The sequence below is a fragment of the Antechinus flavipes genome, chromosome 2 (genome assembly GCF_016432865.1).
Source record: "Antechinus flavipes isolate AdamAnt ecotype Samford, QLD, Australia chromosome 2, AdamAnt_v2, whole genome shotgun sequence".
Taxonomy (NCBI): Eukaryota; Metazoa; Chordata; class Mammalia; order Dasyuromorphia; family Dasyuridae; genus Antechinus; species Antechinus flavipes.
The window spans coordinates 685,256,045-685,281,405 of record NC_067399.1 but is presented as its reverse complement, the minus strand read 5'-3'; the positions used below and the strand labels follow the sequence as shown (position 1 = coordinate 685,281,405).

The 25,361-nt window shown below is 40.0% G+C and overlaps 1 long non-coding RNA gene across 1 annotated transcript; it reads left to right on the top strand.

Annotated features, from left to right (window-relative positions):
* Positions 1-17,988: 17,988 nt before the first annotated feature.
* Positions 17,989-18,872, top strand: LOC127552268 (uncharacterized). The gene is made up of 2 exons (XR_007951322.1): positions 17,989-18,107; positions 18,820-18,872. It is a non-coding gene; the product is annotated as an uncharacterized LOC127552268 (long non-coding RNA).
* Positions 18,873-25,361: the final 6,489 nt, after the last annotated feature.

Here is a 25,361-nt window from a genome sequence, read left to right as displayed (position 1 = left end):
GTCATGAGGAAAAAGACCTCATTCAAGAAAACTGACTGACTTCTGTAAACTGATCTCTCCCAATATTCTCTACCAAATTCATTTTCCTCATTTTAATGCCTTTACATTTTCTCACAAATCTGGCAAGAACTATTCAGATTTTCCACAAAACCTTTTCCTTATTCTTTACTTACATAAGATTTCTCTTCAGTGTGGATTCTCTGATGTCCAGTAAGACTTTGCTTATATCTAAACGTCTTTCCACAATGATTACATTCATAAGGTTTCTCCCCAGCATGGATTCTCTGATGTACAGTAAAAGATTCTCTTCTCATAAAATCCTTTCCACATTGATTACATTCATAAGGTTTCTCCCCAGTGTGGATTCTCTGATGTATAGTAAGAGATTCTTTTTTTATAAAAGTCTTTCCACACAGGTTACATTCATAAGGTTTCTCTCCAGTGTGGATTCTTTGATGTACAGTAAGAGATTCTTTTTTTATAAAAGTCTTTCCACACTGGTTACATTCATAAGGTTTCTCCCCAGTGTGGATTCTCTGATGTACAATAAGAGATTCTTTTTTTGTAAAATCCTTTCCACACTGGTTACATTCATAAGGTTTCTCTCCAGTATGAATTCTCTGATGTACAGTAAGAGATTCTTTTTTTATAAAAGCATTTCCACAATGGTTACATTCATAAGGTTTCTCCCCTGTGTGAATTCTCTGATGTATAATAAGAGATTCTTTTTTTGTAAAATCCTTTCCACACTGATTACATTCATAAGGTTTCTCCCCAGTGTGGATTCTCTGATGTACAATAAGAGATTCTTTTTTTGTAAAACCCTTTCCACACTGGTTACATTCATAAGGTTTCTCCCCAGTGTGGATTCTCTGATGTGCAGTAAGATATTCCTTTTTTATAAAAGTCTTTCCACACTGGTTACACTCATAAGGTTTTTCTCCAGTGTGAATTCTCTGATGTACTGTAAGGGTTCCTCTTTTTCTAAAACCCTTTCCACATTGATTACATTCATAAGGTTTCTTGCCAGTGTGGATTTTCTCATGTGTAGCACAGATTTCTCTCCAAGTGAAGTCACAGCAACTTATGGATCTTGGCTTGTGAGTTTCTACCACAGAAAGGCTTATCTCCTCAGTAGTGTCCATCATTTCACTTTTGATCACTAGATCTGAAAAAACAACCAACAACAAACAATAAAATAGACACTATACACATAACTACATTAATATCCTCTTCCCTCCATCACCAGAACAGAATTTCAGTTATTTTCTATTTCCCCAGGCAAAGAGAAAAATCTTTTTTTTTCCTTTTTTATTAAAACTTTTTATTTTCAAAATATATGTATATATAATTTTCAATATTGACCCTTTTAACCATCTAGACAAGACAAAGAAATAGAATAGATAGGAAACATCAAAAATTTGTAACAGTGGTAGGATGTTGTAATAAAGGGATTCAAGACCATTTCTGAAGCTAATCCTTTGCTCACAGCAGATGACAAATTATTGACAAGGTTCTATAATGATTTTGCTTTTCAAAAGAACAGGTGGAACTAATAGTGTTGGTCTAATTCTGACCAATAAGTTGCAAAATAGAAATGATAGGAATTTGGGGAAAATATGACCATTCCATTTTGTGGATTTATGATAGTGAAGGAGAGAAAAGCCAAGGAGATTGCACACTTTCGATTTTGAGAGGATTGTGTTTCAAATAATTTAGAGATCAGGTAGATTAGCAACTAAACCCATTAATGACCTAAAGAATGAAGTTTTGACAACAAAAATTATTCTAGTGAAAGAAGAAATATCGAATGAGACATCAATGTACAGGATAGTGACTCCCTATTTCAAAAGTGTGTACAGAAGATGGAAAGAATGGCAGATTTCTTAGAATACACACAAGAGTAATGATACCAAGAGAAAATGCCAGAAATCCTGACAAAAAAGAAAAAGAAGGCACTTCAGTTACAGAATTGGTATAGCTACATTTTATGCATTGTGATTCATTTACTTGAGAGTAAAAGCTTTGAAACAACTTCAATTGTATTGATGTTGAATATTAAATTTACAATAAATTCTTTTTAAAAAAAAATATTGACCCTTTTAAAACTTTGTGTTTCAAAGTGTTTCTTCCTTTCCCAACCCTCACTCCCCTACATGGCAATTAATCGAATATATGTTAAAAATGTGCAATTCTTCTATACATACTTCTATAATTTTCATGTTACACAAGAAAAACCAAATCAAAAAGGAAAAAAGAGAAAGAAAAGAAATTGCAAATAAACTACAACAAAAAATGGTAAAATACTATGTTGTGATGCATACTCTTTCCCCATATTCTTCTCTCCTACTACAAAGAGACCTGCTACAAATGTTTTTGCATATGTGGGTCCTTTTCTGTCCTTTATGATCTCTTTGGGATACAGGCTCAGTAGAGACATTGCTGAATCAAAGGGTATGCACAGTTTGATAGTCCTTTGGCCATAGTTCTATACCAGAATGGTTGGATCCATTCACAGTTCCACCAACAATGTATCAGTATCCCAGTTTTCCCACATTCCCTCCAACATTCATCATCTTTTCCTGTCATCTTAGCCAATCTGAAAGATATGCAATGATACCTCAGAATTGTTTTAATTTGCATTTCTCTGACAAATAGTGATTTAGAGGATTTTTTCATATGACTAGAAATGGTTTTAATTTCTTCATCTGAACACTGTTTGTTCATATCCATTGACCATTTATCAATTGGAGAAGAACTTGATTTCTTTTAAATCCAAGGCAATTCAAAGAGAAAAATCTTAAATGGGCAGAATCAATCACTTAAACATCCCATTAGCTCACATCCCAAGGAAGATTTAATTTCTAATGAGCTTCATGCACAAATACACTAGATTCTCATGATAAACCTATGACAACACAGAAAATATCTTCATTCTCACAATGTATCCAACTGAGGCCACCAGCTCAGAGGAACTGAGTGACTTGAGCCAAATCCCAGCAGTTGTGACTGGAATTCACACCCTGTGAATGGGCATGCTCTGCCTACCTATTTAACAAATTATCTCCACTCTCACTTTTTCCCCTTCCCTTTCATTGTCTGTACTTTCAGGTGATCACTTTCAATTTTTTTTTTCTCTGATCCACTATGTGAATACTAATATTGTTTTTTTTAAATTTATTTTATCTGAGGCATATGTGATTTTGCTCTGATGCTTATTGCTTATTTCTTTTTTTAAATTTATTATCAGGGACAGCTAGGTGGCACAGTGGATAGAGCACCAGCCTTGAAGTCAGGAGGACCGGAGTTCAAATCAGATCTCAGACACTTAGCATTTTCTAGTTATGTGACCCTGGGCAAATCACTTAACCCCAATTGCCCCATGGGAAAAATTATCATCACATTCTACTGCACATGCTTTTGACAAACATAATTTTTTTTTTAAATGCAGAAAATCATCCACATCTGAAAATATGTGCCTCATACAGAAAACCGAGTTAATCATCCTATGGAATAGAAGGGCAGAGCTTGCTATTGTACCCTTCTCCTTTAGAAGTTAAAAAAAAAAAAAAAACCCTTAAAGATTGAGATAATGATCCAAGGGATTTGATCTAAAAATTTGCCAGTGTTGCATTAAGTGGTAAATTATTGTCTGAGACAACAAGTATGTGCTTATGTCTACCTTAACAACTATTCTGCTCAGTGATTTCAAATGATCATGATCAGGAACATGCAGATTTGAGGGTTTATGTGATGCTTTCATCAAACTATGATGGCCTCTAAGTGCAATGTATTCTTTCAGATTCTCAATTTGACACCAAATTGTTTCCAAAATTCCAGGAAGGTTGGGCATTCATGTGCAAATGGCCACAGGCCTGCAAAGGCCCTCAGTGGCTCTCTCCCTGCATCAGAGCAGTTCCCTCATTGCTGGATTACCTAGGGGTCACATCTCATCAAACCTGTAATCATAGATCAAGATATTATCTGGTTTCTGCACTTTTGCCCCAGTGCTGGCAGCCTACTTGAAAGTCATGGTCACTAGGAATGCACAGTAGAGGCCACACTGAAATCATCATGGAAAACCATAACCTTTTTATAAGAACAGCCCCTAAAGAGCCACTTATTGAAATAATGAGATTGTTTTATTTTCCTCTATTTATTCTCTATGTTTCTTCCATCTGGTAGTTTCTCAAAGGAAATGACTGGCAACATGGGCTGATCTTTCCACAGAGTTTCAGCGAGAGGAGTTACTTTACCAGTGCTAGAAAAACAAATATCTGAAGATATTCTATCCTTTTAAGGTTTTTTGTATTAAACAAAATTTTAAAAAAAGAAAAAAACATAAATATTTAAAATTGACTTTTGAGCACATTTGTTATTTAATGCAATGTTTGTCATGAGGTAATGGAAATATAGCTCTTTTATACAAATTAGGAAAGTAATTTTAAAGATAACTCAAGAAAATCACACACTAAAAACTATAACAGGGCAAGTGGATGCTAATTATTTTGTGAGACAGCAAGAATCAATCAAACGAACTAAAAAGAATGGAAAACCAGAAGAAAATGTGAAATACCTCATTGGCAAAACAGCCAATCTAGAAAGTAAATCCAGAAGAGAGGCCTTTTAAAATGTTTTGGCCTGCCTGATGGCTATGACCCAAAAAAGAGCCTGGATAGAATTCCACAAGAGGTCATTAAGGATAACTGATCCCAGTATTTTTGAAATGGAAGGGAAAATGGTTATTGAAAGAATCCATAGATCACCTCTAAAAAGAGATTCCACAAGGATAACCCCAAGGAACATTGTTGTGAAACTACAAAACTGTAATTTCAAGTTAAAAATACTGCAAGATGCCAGACTTAAAAAATTCAAATATCAAGGAGCAACAATTTGGATTACCCAAGATCTAGCAGCTTCTATAATAAAGGATCAGAAGGTCTGGTATACCATATTCTGAAAGACAAATATCCTGGGGTTAAAATCAAGAATTAACTACCCAGGCAAGAGTGAGCATCATCTTTCAAGGGAGGAGACAGAGCTTCAATAAAGTCATAGATTTTTAATCATTTCTGTTGAAAGAACCAGAACTAAACAGAAAATTTAATCTACAAATACAGGACTTAAGGGAAGCATAAAAAGGTAAAGAAGGGGAAATGTATATTTAAATGTTAAGCTATTTATATTTCTAGATAGAAAAATAATATCTGTAACTCTTGAGAACTGTATCTGTCACTGGGGTAGACAGATTGGGGTCACCACTTGGACTGTGGTTGTGAATGGAATGAAATGGCATCAAAGAAAAAGACTTTAGGGTTGGAAAAAGAAGAAAGGGGAGATATAAAGGGATAATTAGTTCATAGGAAGAGACACAAAAGACCTATTAAATCGAGGGGAAAAGGAAGGGAGATGAGCATTGCCTGAAATGTGATCTCAGTTTTGCCTCTAAGAAGGAATAATTTAACCCAGGGGTCCTCAAACTTTTTAAATAGGGGGCCAGTTCACTGTCCCTCACACTGTTGGAGGGCCGGAGTATAGCAAAAACAAAAACTTTGTTTTGTGGGCCTTTAAATAAAGAAACTTCATAGCCCTGGGTGAGGGGGATAAACGTCCTCAGCTGCCACATCTGGCCTGTGGGCCTTAGTTTGAGGACCCCTGATTTAATCATTCAGTTTGGTAAAGAAATGTATCTAACTTCATAAAGAAGTAGGAGAAAGGAGACAGAAAAAGGAGGGACAGGATAGAAGGGCAGGAACTCTAGGGAAAAAGTTAGGAGAAGGGGGGAAGAGTTGATGGAAGATAAGATAGTGGGTGAAATAGGTTAAAAAAAACCCTACTAAGAGATTTAGAAAGGGTGATAAAAGGAGATAAGGTAATTGGTGGGGTGGATGGAAAGAGAGAACAAAAGCATATACAGGAAAGAAAACAGGATAAAGAAAAATATAAAATGGGTAATCATAACTGTTAATGTGAACGAGATGAACTTCAAATAGCACAGTGTATTAAAAAAACAGAATCCTACAATATAAAGTTTACAAGAAACACACCTGACAGAGAGACACATACAGAGTAAAGGTGAAAGTCTGGAACAGAATCTATTATGCTTCAGCTGATGTAAAAAAAAAAAACAAAAACAAAAACAAAAACCCATGGGTGGCAATTCTGATCTCAGTTAAAGCTAAAGCAAAAAGAAGATCTTATTAAAAGAGATAAAAGGGAAAATACATCTTGATAAAGGGTACTATAAATAATGAAATATTATAGATACTAAATGTATATGCACCAAGTGATAGAGCAGACAAATTCCTAGAGAAGATTTTAAGCCAGTTACAAGAATAAATAGACAGCAAGACTATGCTAGACCTCAGCCTTCCCTTCTCAGTATCAGACAAATCAAACCACAAAATAAACAAGAAAGAAAGTAGATTAGAAAATCTAGATATGATAGAGCTCTGAAGAAAACTGAATATGGACAGAAAAAATATACCTTTTTCTCAGCAGTATGTGACACTGACAAAAATTGACCATGGATTAGGGCATAAAAACCTCACAATCAAAAGGCAGAAAAAGTACTTCCTTTTCAGACCACAATGCAATAAAAGTTATATTTAACAAAGAGCCAGGGAAAGATAGATTTAAAACAATGGGAAATGAAATAATCTAATTCTAAAGAATGAGTGGGTCAAACAACAAATCACAAAAATAATACATAATTTCATTCACAAAAATGACAGACAACACATCAAAATTTGTGGGATGCAGTCAAAGCAGTTTTTCAGGAAATTTTATAGCTCTAAACAGCTACATATATAAAACAGAGAAAGAGGAGATCAGTGAATTAGGCAGGCAACTAAAAAAGCTAGAAAAAGAACAAATTTAAAATCCCCAATTATATACTAAATTAAAAATTTTGAAATTCAAAGGAGACATTCATAAAATAGAAACCAAGAAAACTAATGAATTAATAAACAAAACTAAGAGTTGTTTTGTGAAAAAAAACTAACAAAATAGATCAATCTTTGGCTAATTTGATAAGAAAAAGGAAAGAAAAAACCAAATCACCAGCATCAAAAATGAAAGGGCTGAATTTACCACCAATGAAAAAAAAAATGAAAGCAATAATTAGGAACTATTTTGCCCAGCTCTATGGCAGCAAATCTGACAATCCAACTGAAATGGAGGAATGTTTACAAAAAAAATACAAATTGCCCAGGTTATCAGAAGAGGAAATAAAATATTTAAATAGTTCCATTTTAGAAAAAGAAATTGAACAAGACATTAATGAATTCCTGAATAAAAAATCTCTAGGGCCAGTTGTATTCACAAGTGAATTCTTCCAAATATTAAAAAAAAAATAAATACTAATACTACGTCAACTTTTTGAAAAAATAGGTAAAGAAGGGATACTATACCCTTGCACTATGGGAAATGAGTGTGGACCACAACATAGCATTTCCATTCCTACTCTTATTGTCTGCTTGCATTTTTGTTTTCCTTCTCAGGTTATTTTTACCTTCTTTCTAAATCTGATTTTTCTTGTGCAGCAAGATAACTGTATAAATATAAATACATATATATTGTGTTTAACACATACTTTAACATATTTAACATGTATTGGACTACCTGACATCTATGGGGAGGGGATTGGGGGAAGGAGAGGAAAAGTTGGAACAGAAGGTTTTGCAAGGGTCAGTGTTGAAAAATTATCCATGCACATGTTTCATAAATAAAAAGCTATAATTAAAAAAAAAAAAGGAGTACTGCCAAATTCCTTGAATGTCATAATTATGGCACTGATACCTAAACCAGGGAGGGCCAAAACAGAGAAAGAAAATTACAAACCAATCTTCCTGATGAATATTGATGCAAAAATTTTAAATAAAATATTAGTAAAAAGATTACAGCAACTTCAGCAGGATAAGATACTATGACAAAGTGAGATTTATACCAGAAATATAGGGCTGGCTCAGTTACACAAAAACTCATCATAATTGAAAATATCAATAACAAAATGAACCAAAATCATATAATAATCTCAATAGATGCAGAAAAATCTTTTGACAAAAAACAGCACCCATTTCTATTAAAAAACAAAACAAAACAAATGAGAGCAAAAGAATAAAGGGAACTTTCTTAAAAACAATAAACAGCACCTATCTAAAATCTACAGCAAGGATTATTTGTAATGAAGAGAAGACATTCCCAATAAAATCAAAGGTAAAACAAGGATGCCCATTATCAACACTATTATTCAACACCATTCTAGACATGTTAGCTTCAGCCATAAGAAAAGAAAAAGAAATTAAAGGAGTTAGAATAGGCAATGAGAAAATAAAAGTGTAACTCTTCAAAACTTATGAGATACTTCAAGAATTCTATAAAATCATCCAAAAACCTACTGTAAACAATTCACAGCTTTAGCAAAGTTGCAGCATGTAAAATAAACTAACAGAAATCATCAGCGTTTCTATATATTCTATATGTTACTGACCCATAAGCAAGAGATAGAAAGGGAAATTCCATTGAAAACAACTAGACACAAAATAAAATATTGGGAGGGGGGTGTCTACCTGCCAAGACAAACCCAAGAACCATATGAACATAATTACACAACACTTCTCACACAAAGAAAATCAGACCTAAACAATTAGAAAAATATTAATTGTTCATGGATAGGCCGAGCTAATACAATAAAAATCACAGTTCTGCCTAAATTGGCCTACTTGTTCAGTGCCAAACATACAACTGCCAAAACATTATTTTAGAGAAGCGAAAAAATAACAACAAAATTCATCTGGAAGAAGAAAAGATCAAGAATATGAGGGAAATAATGAAAAAAAAATGCAAAGGATGGTGGCTTAGCAGTACCAATCCTAAAATTTTGTTGTAAAGAAGCAGTAATCAAACTATTTGGTACTGGCTAAAAAAATAGATCAGTGGAATAGATTAGATGTATAAAATACAATAATCAAGGCCTATAGCAATCGAGTATTTTATAAACCTCCAAACTCTAGGTTCTGGAAATAAGAACTCACTATCTGACAGAAATTGCTGGGAAAACTGGAAAATAACAAGTCAGAAATTCAGCATAAACTTACATCTCACACCAAAATAATGTAGAAATGGATACATAAACTGGGCATAAAAGATGATACTATAAATATATTAGGAGGACAAGAGAATTTATCAGATGTTTGGAGAAGGGAGGATTTTATGACTAAAGAAGAACTATAGAATATTATCAAAGGCAAAATGGACAACTTTGAATACATTAAATTAAAAAGTTTTTGCACAAAAACGGAAGTACAAAGCTGGGAAAAAATCTTTACAGCCAGTATATGTGATAAAGATTTCATTTCTAAAATATGTAAAGAACTGTGTCAAATTTATAAGAATACAAGTCATTCCCCAATTGATACATGGTCAAAGGATATGACCAGACAAGTTTTACATGACAAAATGAAAGTCATTTATAGTTATATGAAAAAATGCTCTAAATCACTATTGATAACAGAAATGCAAATTAAAACAACTCTGAGGTACCTCACACCTCTCAGATTGACTAAGATGATAGGAAAAGGTAATGATAAATGTTGGAGGGGATGTGGAAAAAGTGAAACACTAATGCATTGCTGGAGTTGTGAAATGATCTAACCTTTCTGAAGAGCAATCTGGCACTATGTCCAAAGGGCTATCAAAGTGTGCCTTCCTTTAGATTCAGCAGTGTCTCTGTAGGGTCTTAATCACAAAGAAATCATAAAACAGGGTGTTGTGATACAGGAGCCACCTGTCAATGGCTGTTGGAGGTCTAACTCAGACCTATAGAATGGATCTCTTCATGTGAGAGGATGATGATGATATAAGGAGACTGAGAGGCAGTTGTGTTCTCTGACCTCTCTTCTCTTTCCTCTTGCCTCCATTTTATTTCATTCCCAATCCACAAGGAACATCTGTGAAGGCTGCTTTGCAACTGCTTCAAGTTTAAGATTCACAGCTGCAGAGGCTCTTGAAGAATTGACCTGCCCCTTCACCTAGACATAGTCCTTAACAACAGGGAAAAGGACCCATGTGGGCAAAAATGTTTGCAACAGCTCTTTTTTGTGGTAGAAAAGAATTGGAAAAGGTTTGGATGCCCATTAACTAGGGAATGGCTGAACAAGTTGTGGTACATGAAGGTAATGGATTATTATTGTTCTATAAGAAATAATGTATAAGCTGATTATAGAAAGGCCTAGAAAGATTTACATGAACTGATGCTGAGGGAAACAAGCATAACTAGGAATACTTTGTGCACAATAACAGCAAGAATGTGTAAAAATCAATTATGAAAGACTTGGTTCTTATCAGTAGTTCTGTGATTCCAAGCATCCAGAAAAAGAACTAAGGAGACTGAAGGTAAATCAGCACATGTTATGTTCACTTCTTTTATCTGAATTGTTTTTATCTCTCCCAAGTTGTTCCCTTTTCCTCTGAATTTTCTTTCCCAACATGATTCATAAAGAAATGTATATCGAAAATAAATGAACTCATTACAAAAAAAAAAAAAAAAAAAAAAAAAGAATTCCAAGGCTGGTCTTTTCCCCCCCAAACCCAGCATTTACTTCATTGTAACTCCTAGAAGCCTCTTGTACTGCTCATATCCCTGCTTTCACCTCACTCACCTGGAGACCTGCTCCTCAAGCTTTCTTGCTCCAGCATTCAAGGGGCTTCCCTTTGCTTACATAAGAGATCACATCTTTTCTGGGAACTGGAAGCCCTAGCATGGAAATCAAGTAGGCACGAAGGAGAGAAGCAGGAAATTTAGTTCTCTTTAGAGAATGGGGTGAGGATCCAGGACTGCTCCATTTTGAGATTCACTCTATTATACTGAAATATGTGTCTATGGTTACACACAACATATGTAATACAAGAAACCCATAAGCTGGTCTGTCACATCATCCTGTTGTACAACTTTTTTTGGAGAGTCAAATGCTCTTTACTCCACGTTATTCTATTAGGTTCATTTCTGGCTGAACCTTATAACTCCATACCTGGGTAAAAAAGGTTACTGGGCCTGCATAGCCTCCAGCCTTTTCAATAGGGACCTTGCCTTAGCACACCTGTTTCATAGAACAGACCATTCATTAATTTCTGTCAGGACCACTAAAGGGAGACAACTGAGCTTGGGAAAGCAGGAAGTCGGTGTCCCGAGGTCTACCTGGGAGCTGGGGAGGACTGCGGGGCTGCTTTGGTAGAATCTGGGATAGGAGTCCCTAAAAGGAAAGTGCAGATGGGGAGCCACAAGCCTGGGACCTGACAGGAATCAGCGAAAGAAGGGTTCATTTAAGGGGAAGAAGTACAGAGTCTGGGTCCAAGGTGGGCTCCGGGGGGTAGGAAAATGGGACTCGAGGATCCCTAAAGGGGTTGGGTCTGAAGAAGGATCTGAATCTCTCAGCAAGAGGTGGGACCAGGGAGACGGGACTCCTCGCTCCTGATCAGAAGGCTGAAATCATGACTTCTGGATTCCTAGAGACAAAAGTCTGACATCTGGGAAGTACATCTGGGCAGGGGGATCCAGGAAGTTGGGGAGCTCATCCAGCAGCAAGGCTTAAGGAGATGTTCACGATTGACCAGGACGACACCCTCCACGAAGTCAGAAGAAGAGGAGGAGACCTAGTGGCCGGGGCAGCCCGCAGAAGCCAGCAAGTGTGGGGGGATACTGGCTCCGACCTACCTGGGAGCTGCAAGCACGGTTCTGTCTTCCTAAGACAAAGCGATCGGAGCTCCCCGGGAAAAGGAAAGAACCCGGAGATCCCCGGGAAGGGAGGACGACCCGAGGGGCTGGCAGCCAGATCAGAGCTCCAAGACTTCTGACTTTCCTCCAACCTACTCCGGGAGGGTCTTCCTGGTCCTAAGAGAGCTGTCCTGTCCAACTCCCCGGAGAATGAAGCCTTCTCCTCCTCTCCCCGACAGAGACAAGACTGCAGGCTCCGCCCCCTGTCCAATGGCCTTTTCCGCTTCCAACTTGTCCCAGTCCCGCCCACTTCCGCCAACGCCCCCTTTCCCAATCTTCTCCCTCCTCTCTGTTTCGCTTCTTTAAGTCTTCCTTGGACTATTCCCGCACCCGCACCCCCTCCCCCTAGCTTTCTGTGGGTCACAGTCTCATTCGCATTTGGATTTTTACACGTAATCAACTTTGAGATCCTGTTTTCCCACTTTATCTTTTTTATCTTTCTCGTCACCATACTATCTTTTTTATGGTCTACTTCTTTTTGGGGTGTGTGTGTGAGTCTGAGTGTCTCTGTGTGTTTGTGTTTGGGTCCCTGTGTGTGTTTTTCCATTATATTTCTTGACTTCTATTAAGTTGGTCTGTGATCCTGGGCTAGGAGGACCCTTCCCAAGCTTATTGCCTTGGGGTTTGGGGTCTGGCTGCTGTCCTGTCGGGGCCATGGGCTCTCAGTCCTGCTTTGCTGGGGCACACCCTGCTCCTTCCTGATCTGGGGGCCACCTGTGCTGGACTGTACTTTCCCTTGACCTCAGCGAGACAGATCTTTCCTGCTAAACTTCTGGAAAAAATGTTTCACCTTGTCCTTTTGTTGGTTCTTCTGCCCCGGGATTCATTTTGAGTATTATTTTATGCTTGGAGTTGAGTCAGATAGAGATCCTCCCATGCTCCACCATGTTGGCTCCACTATGCTGTACTTTGTTCTGAGAGGAGAACAAGTGTTCTGCAAGGTAGCAGGGGAGGATAAAGGAAGAATAGCGCATTGGAGAGGTTTGGTTAGAGTAAAGGAAATGAAGTCAGTAGAGAAGGAGGAGTGAAAGTTTGACCATTAGTGATCAGAGTTTCAGGATAAAGGGAGAGAATAGAGTATGAAGGGGGTGGGAATCAGCACCAAGAAGCAGCAGTTGGGGGCGGGGGGGGGGAATGAGGGGGGGAATGATCATTGAGGGAAGCAGATTATTACTGCTCAGTGCCCTCCATCCAAGTACAGCTAGGTAGCAGATGGTAGGAAGTCTGCCACCCAGCAGGCAGAGTTATAATCTATGCAGGAAGGAAACCTGTAGGATCCAGTATTATCTTCCTAAAGAAATTTGGAGGCTCCCCCAAAGTAAGGGGCAGCTCTTCACTAAGGGGGCTTATTGATCCTGAAAAAGGTCAGGAGCTCTATTATGATTATAAAAATCCTTTAATAATCATATGGATTACTCTCACAGGGACACAGTATGAGGTGACCACCAAATAATTCAGTAAATGGCCAGAAATACCCTGAATAAATCCCATGCTAATCCTAGAAGTATGACCCAGAAATGAGTTTGAGAGTCTGTTTGCATACATCAACCAGTTTTGGCTAAAGTTTTGATTTTCTGCTCAGGACTGAGCCTCCTTCTAGAATCTGTGTGCAAGGCTTTTGTTTGTTTTTATGCTTTCATAAAACACTCATCTTCAAAAAGAATTGTCCTCTCAGCACCACCTGGGAATCACTTCATGACAAGTAAATTTATTATCTTCTTTATGTTTATCTGTTCTGATTCAATTGGAGAACATCTGTTTTTATCCAAATCAGCCAAGATGATGCCATTCTTGGAAATATCATCTCTAAGTATTTTGGGAGCAATTAGAGGAAATTTGTTTTCTGTCAATTATTTCTGCAAGATCCAGGTGGAAAGAATCAACATTTTCAGGATGAAAATAGGGGCTGTTAGCAGCTCACATTTCAGACTTTGAACCAATCATGTTGCCCCTGCCTCCATGATGCTGTCCATCCTTTAACCAATTAAATTGTTTTCTCCACCTACCAACTCCTGTTTGATGATCTGTCCTTAAAACGGGGAACAGGGCTATCTTTCATCCTCCAGGTCTTCAGCTCCATGTGGAAGCCATTGGTTCTCTTTACTCTTAAATTTGAGGGAACCTAATAAGCTGCTAATGCTCAGAGCTTTGGGCCTCACTTGATGTGGTGATACTCCTGACAGTCAAGCCTGGAGGTCTTTAGGCTCCTTGTGCAATCTGTCCTAGAGGAAAACTGAAGCTTATATAATCTGTGCATGGAAGCCACTGTCATCCAATTAAACTTGCTTGTCTTCAAGCCATCTCACCATTTGTGTCTTCCTTGTTGAGTCATTTCTCGTTGATGGCTAGCAACAAGCAGAGCTCCTAAAAGTGAATGCAGGTGTCACCATATTACCTATGTGAACATGTAAGCACCAGGAAACCATGTCTGATGTAAGTTCACAACTTTGGTGACGAATGCAAGGAACAGGAGCAAGGCAACCCGAACTAGACAACTTATGATTATGTTGTGGCGCATAGATTGCTATAGCTGGTTATTGTTTAATATTACTGTCCAGCTACAATGTAACAATGGATACTTAGAAACCCCTGGTGTTATTACAACACTACATAAAGAATATATAAACCCTGGCTCTGAGACCAATAAACAAAGTTCAGAATTCAATAATCAAAGTCTCTACCTGTCCAGCATCCTGCCTTCTGCTCGAAGAAGGCCTTGAGCTGCTCTCAATTTCCATGGTGGCAAAGACACTAGAGTGGTTTGCACTCATATTCGGAAACTGAAGCAAGGTTTGAGTGACGTGACACACTTGATCAGAGTCTGAGACAGGATTTAAACTCATGAAGTTGAGTCTTCCTGATTCCCAACTCCATCACTCTATAATATTGTGCCCCAGCAATCCTTGATCTCACCTTAAAGGAAGCTGTAAGCTTGGAGAGCATTTGTTGTTGTTGAGTCCCCCCACTTGTATCCTTGCTTAATTTTGTACAAACCACTTTGTAATCTATAAATTCCCTGTTCTTGTACCCTGAGGGGATTCCTGTGACAGAGTTTGAGCCTTGATACTAAGGCAGGAACAACTGGGGCCCAAAAAGGGGTGAAGTTTTTTCAAGGTATAAAAACCTTGCTCTGTGGCCTGTGCTTTGTCTCTTTCCACTAGCCTACACTGGTGGAGGTGATGCCCTATTCCTGCAGGAATTGAATAATGTGCTTTCTGCTCTAGCTCTGAGAAACGTCTCTTTGAATTATTTTGGGTCAGTAGTCACTGTCCCACACAGCTTTTTGGGGGCTCGTCTGGGACAGTGAGTGTCCTCTCACTGACTTCCTCCTATCACCTGTTGGGGAGCAGCCCCAATAGTCTTTGGACCCGAAAGGGAGATCCCACTGGGGGACGGGGATAGGATCCCTAAGAGATGGACTTATTAGAGCAGATATGGAGAGAAGCTCCAGGAGAGTGAGAAAGAGAAGGTGGTAAAAAGATCAGTCCCATAAGATATGCATGTATAACCTACCAATTATACACGGCGTGGGATCATGATTGTGGGGGTTTTCTGACCAAGGCTGATAATAGCTTCTGACTTTAAGGACTTGGGATCCATTGAAAGAGGTGCAGGCTAGTAAGTTCCTTCCCTCCACCCCCCCACTGTGAGTATGATTGGCAGTTTAAAGAGAGAAAGGTTCCTCACCAAATTCCAAAATGGACAAGGAACAGTCTAAGCCTGATAAATCTAGTGTGAAGCTAAGAAAGAAATTGCAAGATTGGGGTGAGTCCCCAGGTGTAAAGGGAAAATAAGAAAATGATAAAATATTAATTCTGCGTATGGGGGACACAATCTTGGACGAGCTACTATTTGGCCCAAGTAGGATCTTCCAAGAATTGAATACGTCAAAAGTTAGATTCATATGTAAATCCAATGGCGAAGAAAGCTGCTGTGCAGCATTTTGGTGCCAAGGTGCTGTGGCTGCTGATGCTCTGCTGGACATACAGATAAGTTTTAGGAACTTGGTCTAAAGTTATTTAGATATTAGTTATATTGTGAATCTTTTTTTTTTCTTCAGACATTTGAGAATTTTATTAGTAGACATAGTTCCCAGAGTCCCTTCTACATTGCCCTAACCATAAGGGCTGGACCTTCAGAGAGGATCTCTTCTGCTTCTCCCTATTGCTGTTGTGCCCCTCCCCTCCAGTAACTCTCTTCTCCATGATTCAGCTCTCACTCTCCTACTCCTGTCCAGCCACTTTGGGCAGTACTGAGCAGGGACTGAGAGAACTATTTTTATCAGGGCCCCAGGTGGCCCCTCCCTCTCTGACCTTAGGCAGAGATGGAGCTGAAGGCAGACTTAGGTAGGAGCCCTTCAAAGTCCCTCCCATCTCCCCTCAACAGCAGTCTTTCTCTCCCCCCCTTCCTCCCAGCTTCCTTATCTCTCTTGTCAAATGGTCTTGTTCCCAAAGATCTCTCTTCTGTAGTAGGTCACCCAAATACCCATCTTCTCATTCTCTCCCAGCATGCTCTCCTCAGAACTTTCTCCTTACCTACTGACTTATCCCATCATTCTAGTAACTTCCTTCCTGTCTCCTTTCCCAAAAGATCTTCTATTCCAAGCTTTGCCCAAGGTTCTCAGAGCCCTTGTCCATTGCAAACACTTCTTATTTTCAACTAGTTGTCCTCTTGAGGAGTTCAGAGGTAAGATATTCTGGCCAGAGCTAAGATAGCAAAATCTGGCCACGAGGGACTCTACATTTTCCTGGAGAGAACCCAAGCAAGGATTTTTCCTAGTTCAGAGCTGTATTAGCTTGGGAGCCCATGCTGAAAAACCCCACTGAACTAGGCCCATAGATTACAGTAGTCACCTGAAGAAATATGCTGCAGACCTTCCCTCCTACAGTCTTGGGTCCCAGGCCAAGTCCCAGTTGGTCCTAGTTTGAGCCCTGACTGACAAAGGGAATGTCAATAGCACTTGTTTCTGTTTGGGCCAGAAACCGGGAGGGTCTCTTCTCAGACTGATCATTCTTTGCCTCCATTCTTACCTATTCTACTTATCCTTAATCACTGAATGGGTGGTGCCTCAGACAGAGATCTGCGAAAGATCTAAGTTTAACAAGATCAATTTCCCCATGTGGGCCATCTCCAGTGGATCTTATCTAAATCTTGCCATTGGACAAGATAGCTCTGGAGGAAAAGGAGCAGCTGGTGATTCTGCATGGCCCTCCCTGGCTTAAACCCAATTTACCTGAATGTCATGGCACCTCCCTGGTGTCATGGTCTTCTTCCAGAATGAGGGACAAGCAACATCTCAAACAGGTCAAGTCGAGGGGACAGTTAAGGGCTCTCTGTTCCCACCCTCCCCAGGAAAGGGCCCCACCACATGAAGTAACCCAGGCTCTGCTTCTGCCTGCAGCTGCAAAGTCCCACCCCCTAGTGATTTCCCTAGTGGAAAGAATCCAGGAAAGACCCACGGAAAAAAGATCCACTGACAGAAAGTGATGTTACCCAGACTAAAACGCGCAGTAAGGAGACAAAGAGACGAGCAGGAACAAGGAAACGGAGAGACAGCGCAGCAGCCCAACCAAAGGGGTTTTGGAAGAAAGGAAACTCACAGAGGGAAAGCAAGAGGCGCCCTCCCTACCACATGCTGGACACAGAGAAGGGCAAGCCAGCTTGGGTCCTACCCTGCCAATGCGTAGGATCACAGGGTTTAGAATGGAAAAGTCTTCTCCTTGAATCTGTATTATTCTTCTCTCGACGCCACAGAGCTTCTTTCTCTTCTCTTCTCAAATGCTGGGGAGTCACCTGAAATTGAGTTAACTAGCAGGGGTTAACAACTTATTCCGCTTCAGTTCTTCTGCTGGGTTACAGTAACAGGAGTCGTTGTCCCACACGGACAGTATGAAGACAAGGAAGGTTAAAAGATGAAGTGGAAAAAACGGGATGTCGAAGGTGGCTGCGTGGAACAGCCCGAAGGTGGGTGAGTCTGGGACCCACGGAGGGAGGAGCTCCAAGGAGGGTTTGTAGAAGCAACCGCGAGAGGGGCCAGAATAGGAAACGGGGGCTGTGGCTGATGGGGAGGAGCTGGGGGCGGAACCGACAGTTGGGCGGGGGCGGGGCCTGCAGTTCTGGCCTGCGCGGGAGAGAAGGCTCCACCCCCTTGGGGGATGGACAGGGCGGGGCTCTGAGGACCAGGAAGATCGTCCCCGAGGGGTTGGCGGGAAGCCGGAAGTCTTGGAAGTGCGGGAGTCTTCCTCCCTTCCCGGGAGCTCCGGGCTCTCCTCCTTTCCCGGGGAGCTCCGGTCGCTTTGTCTCTTGGAGGCCAGAGCCGTGCTTGCATCACCAGGTAGGTCGGAGCCGGCGTCCCCCTCCCTTGCTGCTGCCGCGGCCGCTGAGTCTCCTCCTCCTCCTCGGACCTCAGGGAGTGTCCTCCAGGTCTGCCGGGAGCAGCCCCTTCAGCCTCGCTGCTGGGTGAGCGCCCCTACCCGCCCTGCCCAGAGTTACCTCTCTGATGTCAGACTTTGTCCCTAGGGGTCCGGGAACCCTGAATTGGGCGTTCTCAGGGGGACCTAGGGTCCCGCCTCCTTGGCCCCGTCTCTTCCTAAGAGTGTTAGATCCTCCTTCAGCCCCAATCTCTTTAAAAATCCAGACCCCCCAAACTGGAGGGAAAATCGGGTATATTGTGAGCACCCCAAAGAGCAGTCATCCAGGCGGGCAGTCGGGGACTAAAGTGGGGGAGATGGGCTTTTCAACGCAGTGCCCTCTGTTTAGGGACTTTCCAGGGGGCTCTCGGCTGTCTACTAGTAGAAAAGCACAGAACTGAATAGATAAATTAACCTATTAAATAATCCAACAAAACAATTAAATAATTAACTCTAAGAACCAGAAAATAAATAAATAAATAAATGGAGCCTTCCTGGGTTACCTGGGACCTCTGGTTGCTACATCTGTGGGGCCATAAAGGTCCGGGAAAGGGCAGCAGGACCTGAGAGAAAGACTAGGGGACAGGCAGAAGAACTTTACCAATGGAGTCACTTTGGTTACTTTTCTATGTGCAGAGGGAGCCTGGAGCCAGAGGGAATGGGCCCTGGGAGCCTCAGACAACCTCAGGTGAGTGCAGTTCTGGACACCAGCCCTACAGGCCCTGTTACTGTTGAACCCGGTTTCCTGGTGGTGTTATGGGGGTTACCCCGAGCCGAGCCCAGGCACTGGCAGAGACCCTGAGAACAGCAGCGAGAAAGGAAGGAGGAAAAGAGCCCGTCAGTGAGTCATGGGACTGGGGCAATTTCTTGGAAGCTGTGACCCTGCTGTCGCCTTCAGCAGGTCCTGGTTTGACCTGGAAGAGCTTCATGGATGGGACTGACCCCTGGCAAAGCTTAGTTTGCATGTTCAGAACAGGCAGACCTGCAGGGCCCTCCCACCTGTAACAGGAGGCTTACCTGAGCACAGCAGAGAGAGGGCGTTCAGTCAGGACGCTGCAGTTCTTTAGCCTGAGCGCCCAAGGCTCCCCTTGCTTTCCTGGGGGAGCTCACTGGTCAGCAGAGCAGGGGGCGGCAATGGGCCATCTTGGGAAATCTGTCATATCTGCAGGACCCTGCTTTCCCAGGGTTTATTCTGAGGCTTCCAGGCAGCCTCACTGCTTTGTCCAGAGCCCTGCAGAACGCTGCTTGAAGGGAGGCACGTGGAGCCTTTGCCCACTCTGTGAGTCTGCTCCTGGGGCAACTTTGTCCCCTTTCAGGGAAATAAAAAAACTGATCTAACCACGTAGCAGGGAAGAACAGAATCGCAAAAGATGGTGGCCCTTTCATTAAGAGGTCAATGGGGAGTGTGCTACCTTTGACAGCCAGTTAGGTGAGTTGGTAACCTAATTTCAAGACTGCCTATTTATGAAGCACCTACTAAGGGCCAGATACTGAGCTAAGCACCTTACTAATATCTCCCCTGATCCTTACAACAGACTTTGGCATGTAGGTGTCGTTATCCCCATCTTATTTTTACTTATGTAGTCAGATTTGGGTAAAAAGTATTGGTTTACTTAATTTTTTAAATTCAAATTTTGGTATTTTGAAGCAAAAATTAGTCTCTCTCCCTTTTCTGCCATTGAGAAAGCAAGAAAAAGAAAGGAAGTAGTCAAGCTAAATAAAATTTCTTATTCGTCATAGCTAAAAAATATTACATTTCATGCCCTAATTAAATGCTATGTACTGCCAACAAAAAAAGTGTATTCCTTTCTGTTCCTATTCAGTTTTCTCCAGAGTCCTGTCAGAGTTAGGTTTTCTAGGATCCTATTTACCTCCCTAGTTTCTTGTTTATTTTTCAGTTAGATTTGTGTGATTATGAGAGGGGAATGTTGAGGTTCCCCACCAATATATTTTTACTGTTTATTTCTTCCTATAACTGGCTTAATATCTTCTGTAGAAATTTGGGTGCTCTACCACTTGGTACATACACATTATTGACCCTTTGACTACTTCATTATATCCTTTAACAAGATGTACTTTCCTTCCTTATCTCTTTTAATTAGATCTACTTTTATTTTTGCTATGTTTGAGATCATGACTGGCCAAGATTTTTTTTTTTTTACTTCTGCTGAAATATAATAGATTCTTTCCAGCCTTTTATCTCCCATCAATCCTCTTTTCTCCCCTGTATATGCTTTTGTTCTCTCTTTCTGTTGTGCCCCTTTTTAATAGTGTTTTGCTTTTTAACTCACTCCCCACCAGCCCTATCTTCTATCACTCCTTCTGCCCCTTCATTTACCCCCTTCTGATGTTTCTGCTCCCCCTTTTATCCAGCCCCTCTCTTTTCTTTCTTTTTTCTCCTCCTAGTTCTTTATAGGTAAGATAAATTTCTATACCCAACTGAATGATTAAATTATTCTCTCTTAGAGCCAAAACTGAGTAGATCCAGTGTCAGATAATACTCATCCCCCTTCCTTCTTTCCCTCTTCTCTTATTAGTCTTTTATGCCTCTTCATGTGATGTATTTTGTCCTATTATCCCTCCCCTGTCCTCTTCTGCCAATACAGTAATTTTCCCTCTTATATCTTTAGGTTACAGGCCCAGTAGAGACACTGCTGAATCAAAAAGTATGCAGAGTTTGATAGCCCTTTAAGCATAGTTCCAAATTGGTCTCCAAAATGGTTGGATCAGTTCACAACTTCATTAACTATGCATTAGTGTCCAAGTTTTCCCAAACCCCTCCAACATTTATCATTATTTTTCGTATCATTTTAGCCAATCTGAGAAGTGTGAAGTGGTCCCTCAGTTGTTTTAATTTGCATTTCTCTCAAAAATAGTGATGTATATCATTTTTTTTAATGACCAGAAATGGCTTTAATTTCTTTTTATGAAAATTGTGTGTTTATATCCTTTGATCATTTATTAATTGGGGAATGATTTATAGTGTTTTAAATTTGACATAGTTCTCTACATATTTTAAAAATGAGGGCTTTATCAGACACAGTTGTTGTAAAAATTTTTCCCACTTTCTGCTTCCTTTCTACACTTGGCTGCATTGGCTTTGTGTAAAAAATTTTTAATTCGACATAATCAAAATTATTCATTTTGCATTTCATAATGTTCTCTACTTCTTTGGCCATAAATTGTTCTCTTTTCCAAAGATCTGCGAGGTAAACTATCCTTTGTTCTCCTGATTTGCCTATATCATCACCCTTAAAATCTAAATCATGCACGCATTTTGACCTTATGTTGATATAAGGTGTGAGATGTTGATCCATTATGTCTAGTTTCTGCTTTATAGTGATTTCCAGTTTTCTCACAATTTTTGTCAAATAGTGAGTTCTTATCCCAGAAGCTGGAGTCTTTGGGTTTATCAAAGTTTTCCATGGTCATTAATTACTGTGCCATGAATCTAACTTCTTTCACTTATCTGCCATTCTGTTTCTTAGCCAGTAATATATGATTTTGATGAGCACAGCTTTATAATAGTTTTAGGTCTGGCACTGCCAGGCCATTGTCCTTTGTACTTTTTTCCTTCATTAATTCCCTTTATAATCTTGATCTTTTGTTCTTCCAGATGAATTTTGCTATTATTTTTTCTAGTTCAGGAAAATAATTTCTTGGCAATTTGATGGTATGGCACTATATGAGTAGGTTAACTTAGATGGAATTGTCATTTTTATTGTATTTGGTCTATCCATGAGCAATTGATATTCTTTCAGTTGTTTAGATCTAACTTTATTTAGTTGAAAAGTTTTTTGTAATTGTTCATGTAGTTCCTAGCTTTGTCTTGGCAGGTAGACTTATAAATATTTTATAATATTTCCAGTTATTTTAAATGGGATTTCTCTTTTAGTCTCTTGCTGCTAGGCTTTGTCGGTAACATAGAAATGCCAATAATCTATGAGGTTTATTTTATGTCCTATAACTTTGCTAAAATTGTTAATTGTTTCAGGTAATTTTTTACTCGATTCTCTAGGATTCTCTAAATATACCATCATGTCATAATCTGCAAAGAATCTTAGTTTTGTTTCCTCATTACCTACTCCAATTCCTTTATTTCTTTTTTTTTTAATTGCTAAAATGAACATTTCTAGTACAGTGTTGAATAACAGCAGTGACAAGTCAACTTTGTTGCAACCCTGATCTTCTTGGGAATGCTTCCAGCTTATCCCCGTTACATATCTCATTGCCTTTTTGCATTACTCTCATTTCTCTTTTCTGTTTTTCCTCTCCCTTTCTTACTTGACATTCATGATCTTTTTAAAGTTCTTCCATGGCCTAAGACCAGTTTTTTTTCTTGGAGACTTTGAATGTAGGAGCTTTGACTTTGTTAACTTTTTCTGACTGTGTACTTTGATCTTTCTTGTTACCATAATAGCTTTCTATGGTCAGAATCTTTTTCTTTTTGTTCACTTTCCCAGCCTATGACTTGGCTTTAATTCTTGGTTAAAGGAGGGCTCCATTTTCAGTGTCGAAGGTGTACTATATAAAGCTTCAGGGCTTTTTTCAGAGATCATTCTGGACCTGCACTGTGAGTCATCTCTACCACCAGATCTAAGTCCGGGGAAAGCAGGACAGTCCTGCTCCAGTGCTAGCTGCAAGCTCCTTCCGACCAGTCCATTTCCCCCACCTGCGGTATGAGACATCCAGAAGCTGTGGCTGCAGGCACTCCTGCCATTGTGCTACCAATTCAGGGACCTCCTGGAGAAAGCTCTTGGCTCAGCAGGGCTCTTCTCACACCTTTGGGGGCCAAACCGCCGAGAGATCTGCTGCTGGTTCTGGGTCCCAGCATGTGCCAGTGCAGCCTGGGCCACACTGGTGCTCTAAACCCCTCCTATTGAGCCGCCTTCAGTTGGAAGATTTTTTGGCTTTTGATGCTCTGAAATTTGTTTAGTTATTGCTTAAAGGTGTTTGGGGGGAGGAGGGAGGGAAAGATCTCTGCCTTTCCTCTGCCATTCAGGCCCTGCCTTGATTCTTTTACTTGTTCCTGTTTCATTTCTTTTTCCCCTCGGGCATTCTCGTTATATTTATAAAGATGTTTAACCCTTGCTTTTAGATTTCCAGGAATTCTCATTGAGTTTGTGCCCAAGCTCTTCCTGAGGCAAGTAGTGCTTGGAGATATAAGTCACTCTACTGCATTTATACCTGAATATATATTGAATATTCTTCCAGCTTTTAGGTTAGCCTTCATTTCTTTTAGGATTGCTTTCTATTCATGTAACTCTTTCGTTCCCTAGATAGTGTATACATATTTTACTTTTTGGAATGGGATTTCTCTTTTAATTAGAAGAAATTTGCTATAATTTGCTGTAATTATCTAGAAATGGGTCCATCTCTGGTATGTATCTCTCTTCGTCATAATTAATGAATGATTTCTTGGATGATTACCTTTAGTCTTTTGGGATTGATGTTTATTCATGGCATAAGTTTGTAATTTATTTTCTATCATTGAATATTCCCTGGTTTTAGTATTGGTCTATATTTGTCACATAAAATAAGTAAGACACTTTCTTATTTGGGGAATTAGTAGACTATTCTCAATAAATTTGGTTGAACTTTTCTGTCTTCTAATAATGAATATTTCACACTTTTGAAAATATTCTTCTATTTTATACTCTCAGTTTCATTAGCTTAAAACTACATGTTTCTTTTATCCTCTTTATTTCTTCTAGTTTTATTGTGATTTTACCTTTGCCATTTGCTATTTGTTTGACAAGATTTTTCTGTTCTCTTCCTTTTAATAAGATGTTTTCCCCACTTTATTAGTCATTTCAAAAAAGCCAGTTTTAGTTTTATTTCTCATTTTTATTTTGTTCCCCATTGAACTCTTTCTCTACTGATTTTAATATATTCTCTTTGGTGATTATTTTAGGTTTTTTTTTTCCAGTTTTTAAAAATAGTTTTAATCTTCTCTGTTTCTGTATTCTTAATAAATGATTGAAAGTCTGTCTTTTCCTCCTGAATCCCTGACATACTGAAGTGATTTCATCATCACTGTTTTCTTTTAGAAAGTTACCATTTCTGTGATATTTTTGTTCTTTAATTCAGTCAATGTCACTGTTGCATCTTCATTTGGCTTTGCATCTTTTGTTGATGGCTCCTGACCCAGTTTCTATTTTTATTTCATTATGGAATGAAAGGGTGCATTGGTCATTTCTGCCTTTTTCCACTTATGTGCAGTTTCTCTGTACCCTAATGTTGACCTTTGTAGGAATACTATGTTTTGCAAAGAAATGTTGTCTCATTAGAAGGTTCCTTAAATCTTTTAGTTCCAGTTGCACTAAACATTTACTCATCTCTTCTTCTCTCTCATCTCATTCTACATGTCTTCCTCATTTTTCCTTTTTGTTACTATTGCAAATTTCCTTCTTCTTTTCCCCTTCTGTGAGTCCTGTTTAGTACACGTGTTTTTGAAAATTTCACCCATTTTTCTTGTCCTTTCCCACAAGGGTTTCTCTCCCTCTCCTCATTGTCCATCTTGGGTCCGAGCTTGGAAGGCTCACCCACAGGTCGGACACAGTGAGTCCCTGTGAACCTTTGGGGCATCTCTAATTTGCACATCTCGCGTTTCTCCCGAGCTGCTTCAATTCTGCTTTGCTCCCAGAGCCAGCACCTTCTCTGAGGAGGGGCATGCCATGCTGGGTGGTCCTGGGCCAGGGGCACCCAATCAGTGCTATAGTTCTTAAGCGCAACCCTGAGATGACTTTGTTGCTTTTTCTGACCTCTGTGTGAGCACTTGCCCCATGCGAGTTCTCTATAAAATAAGCTCTTTGGCAAGCGTACATTCGGCATCTGAACCCTGTGGCCAGCCCGACAGAGCTGTGCCCTCTGCAGTGGACTTGGATGCTGGGCAGCTTAGTTTGAGAAGGGACCTCGGGGTCCGGTACCTCATCTTGCCAGGGGATCTTCAGAACCTTCCTGAGACACTGGAAATGGCAGTGATCTATTTTCCTGGCATAGCACCGGGAGCCAGGTTTCCCAGGTGTACACCAGTGAGGTCGGACATACTGCACCTTTCGTGGCTCTCACGCGTCTCCTCTCCCACCCGTTCCCTCGGAGCCCCCCACGCTGAGCTGACTCTGGCAGTGCACGTGGATGTCCCCAGAGAGCGCACCACCAAGGCAGGAGAAGCCTCT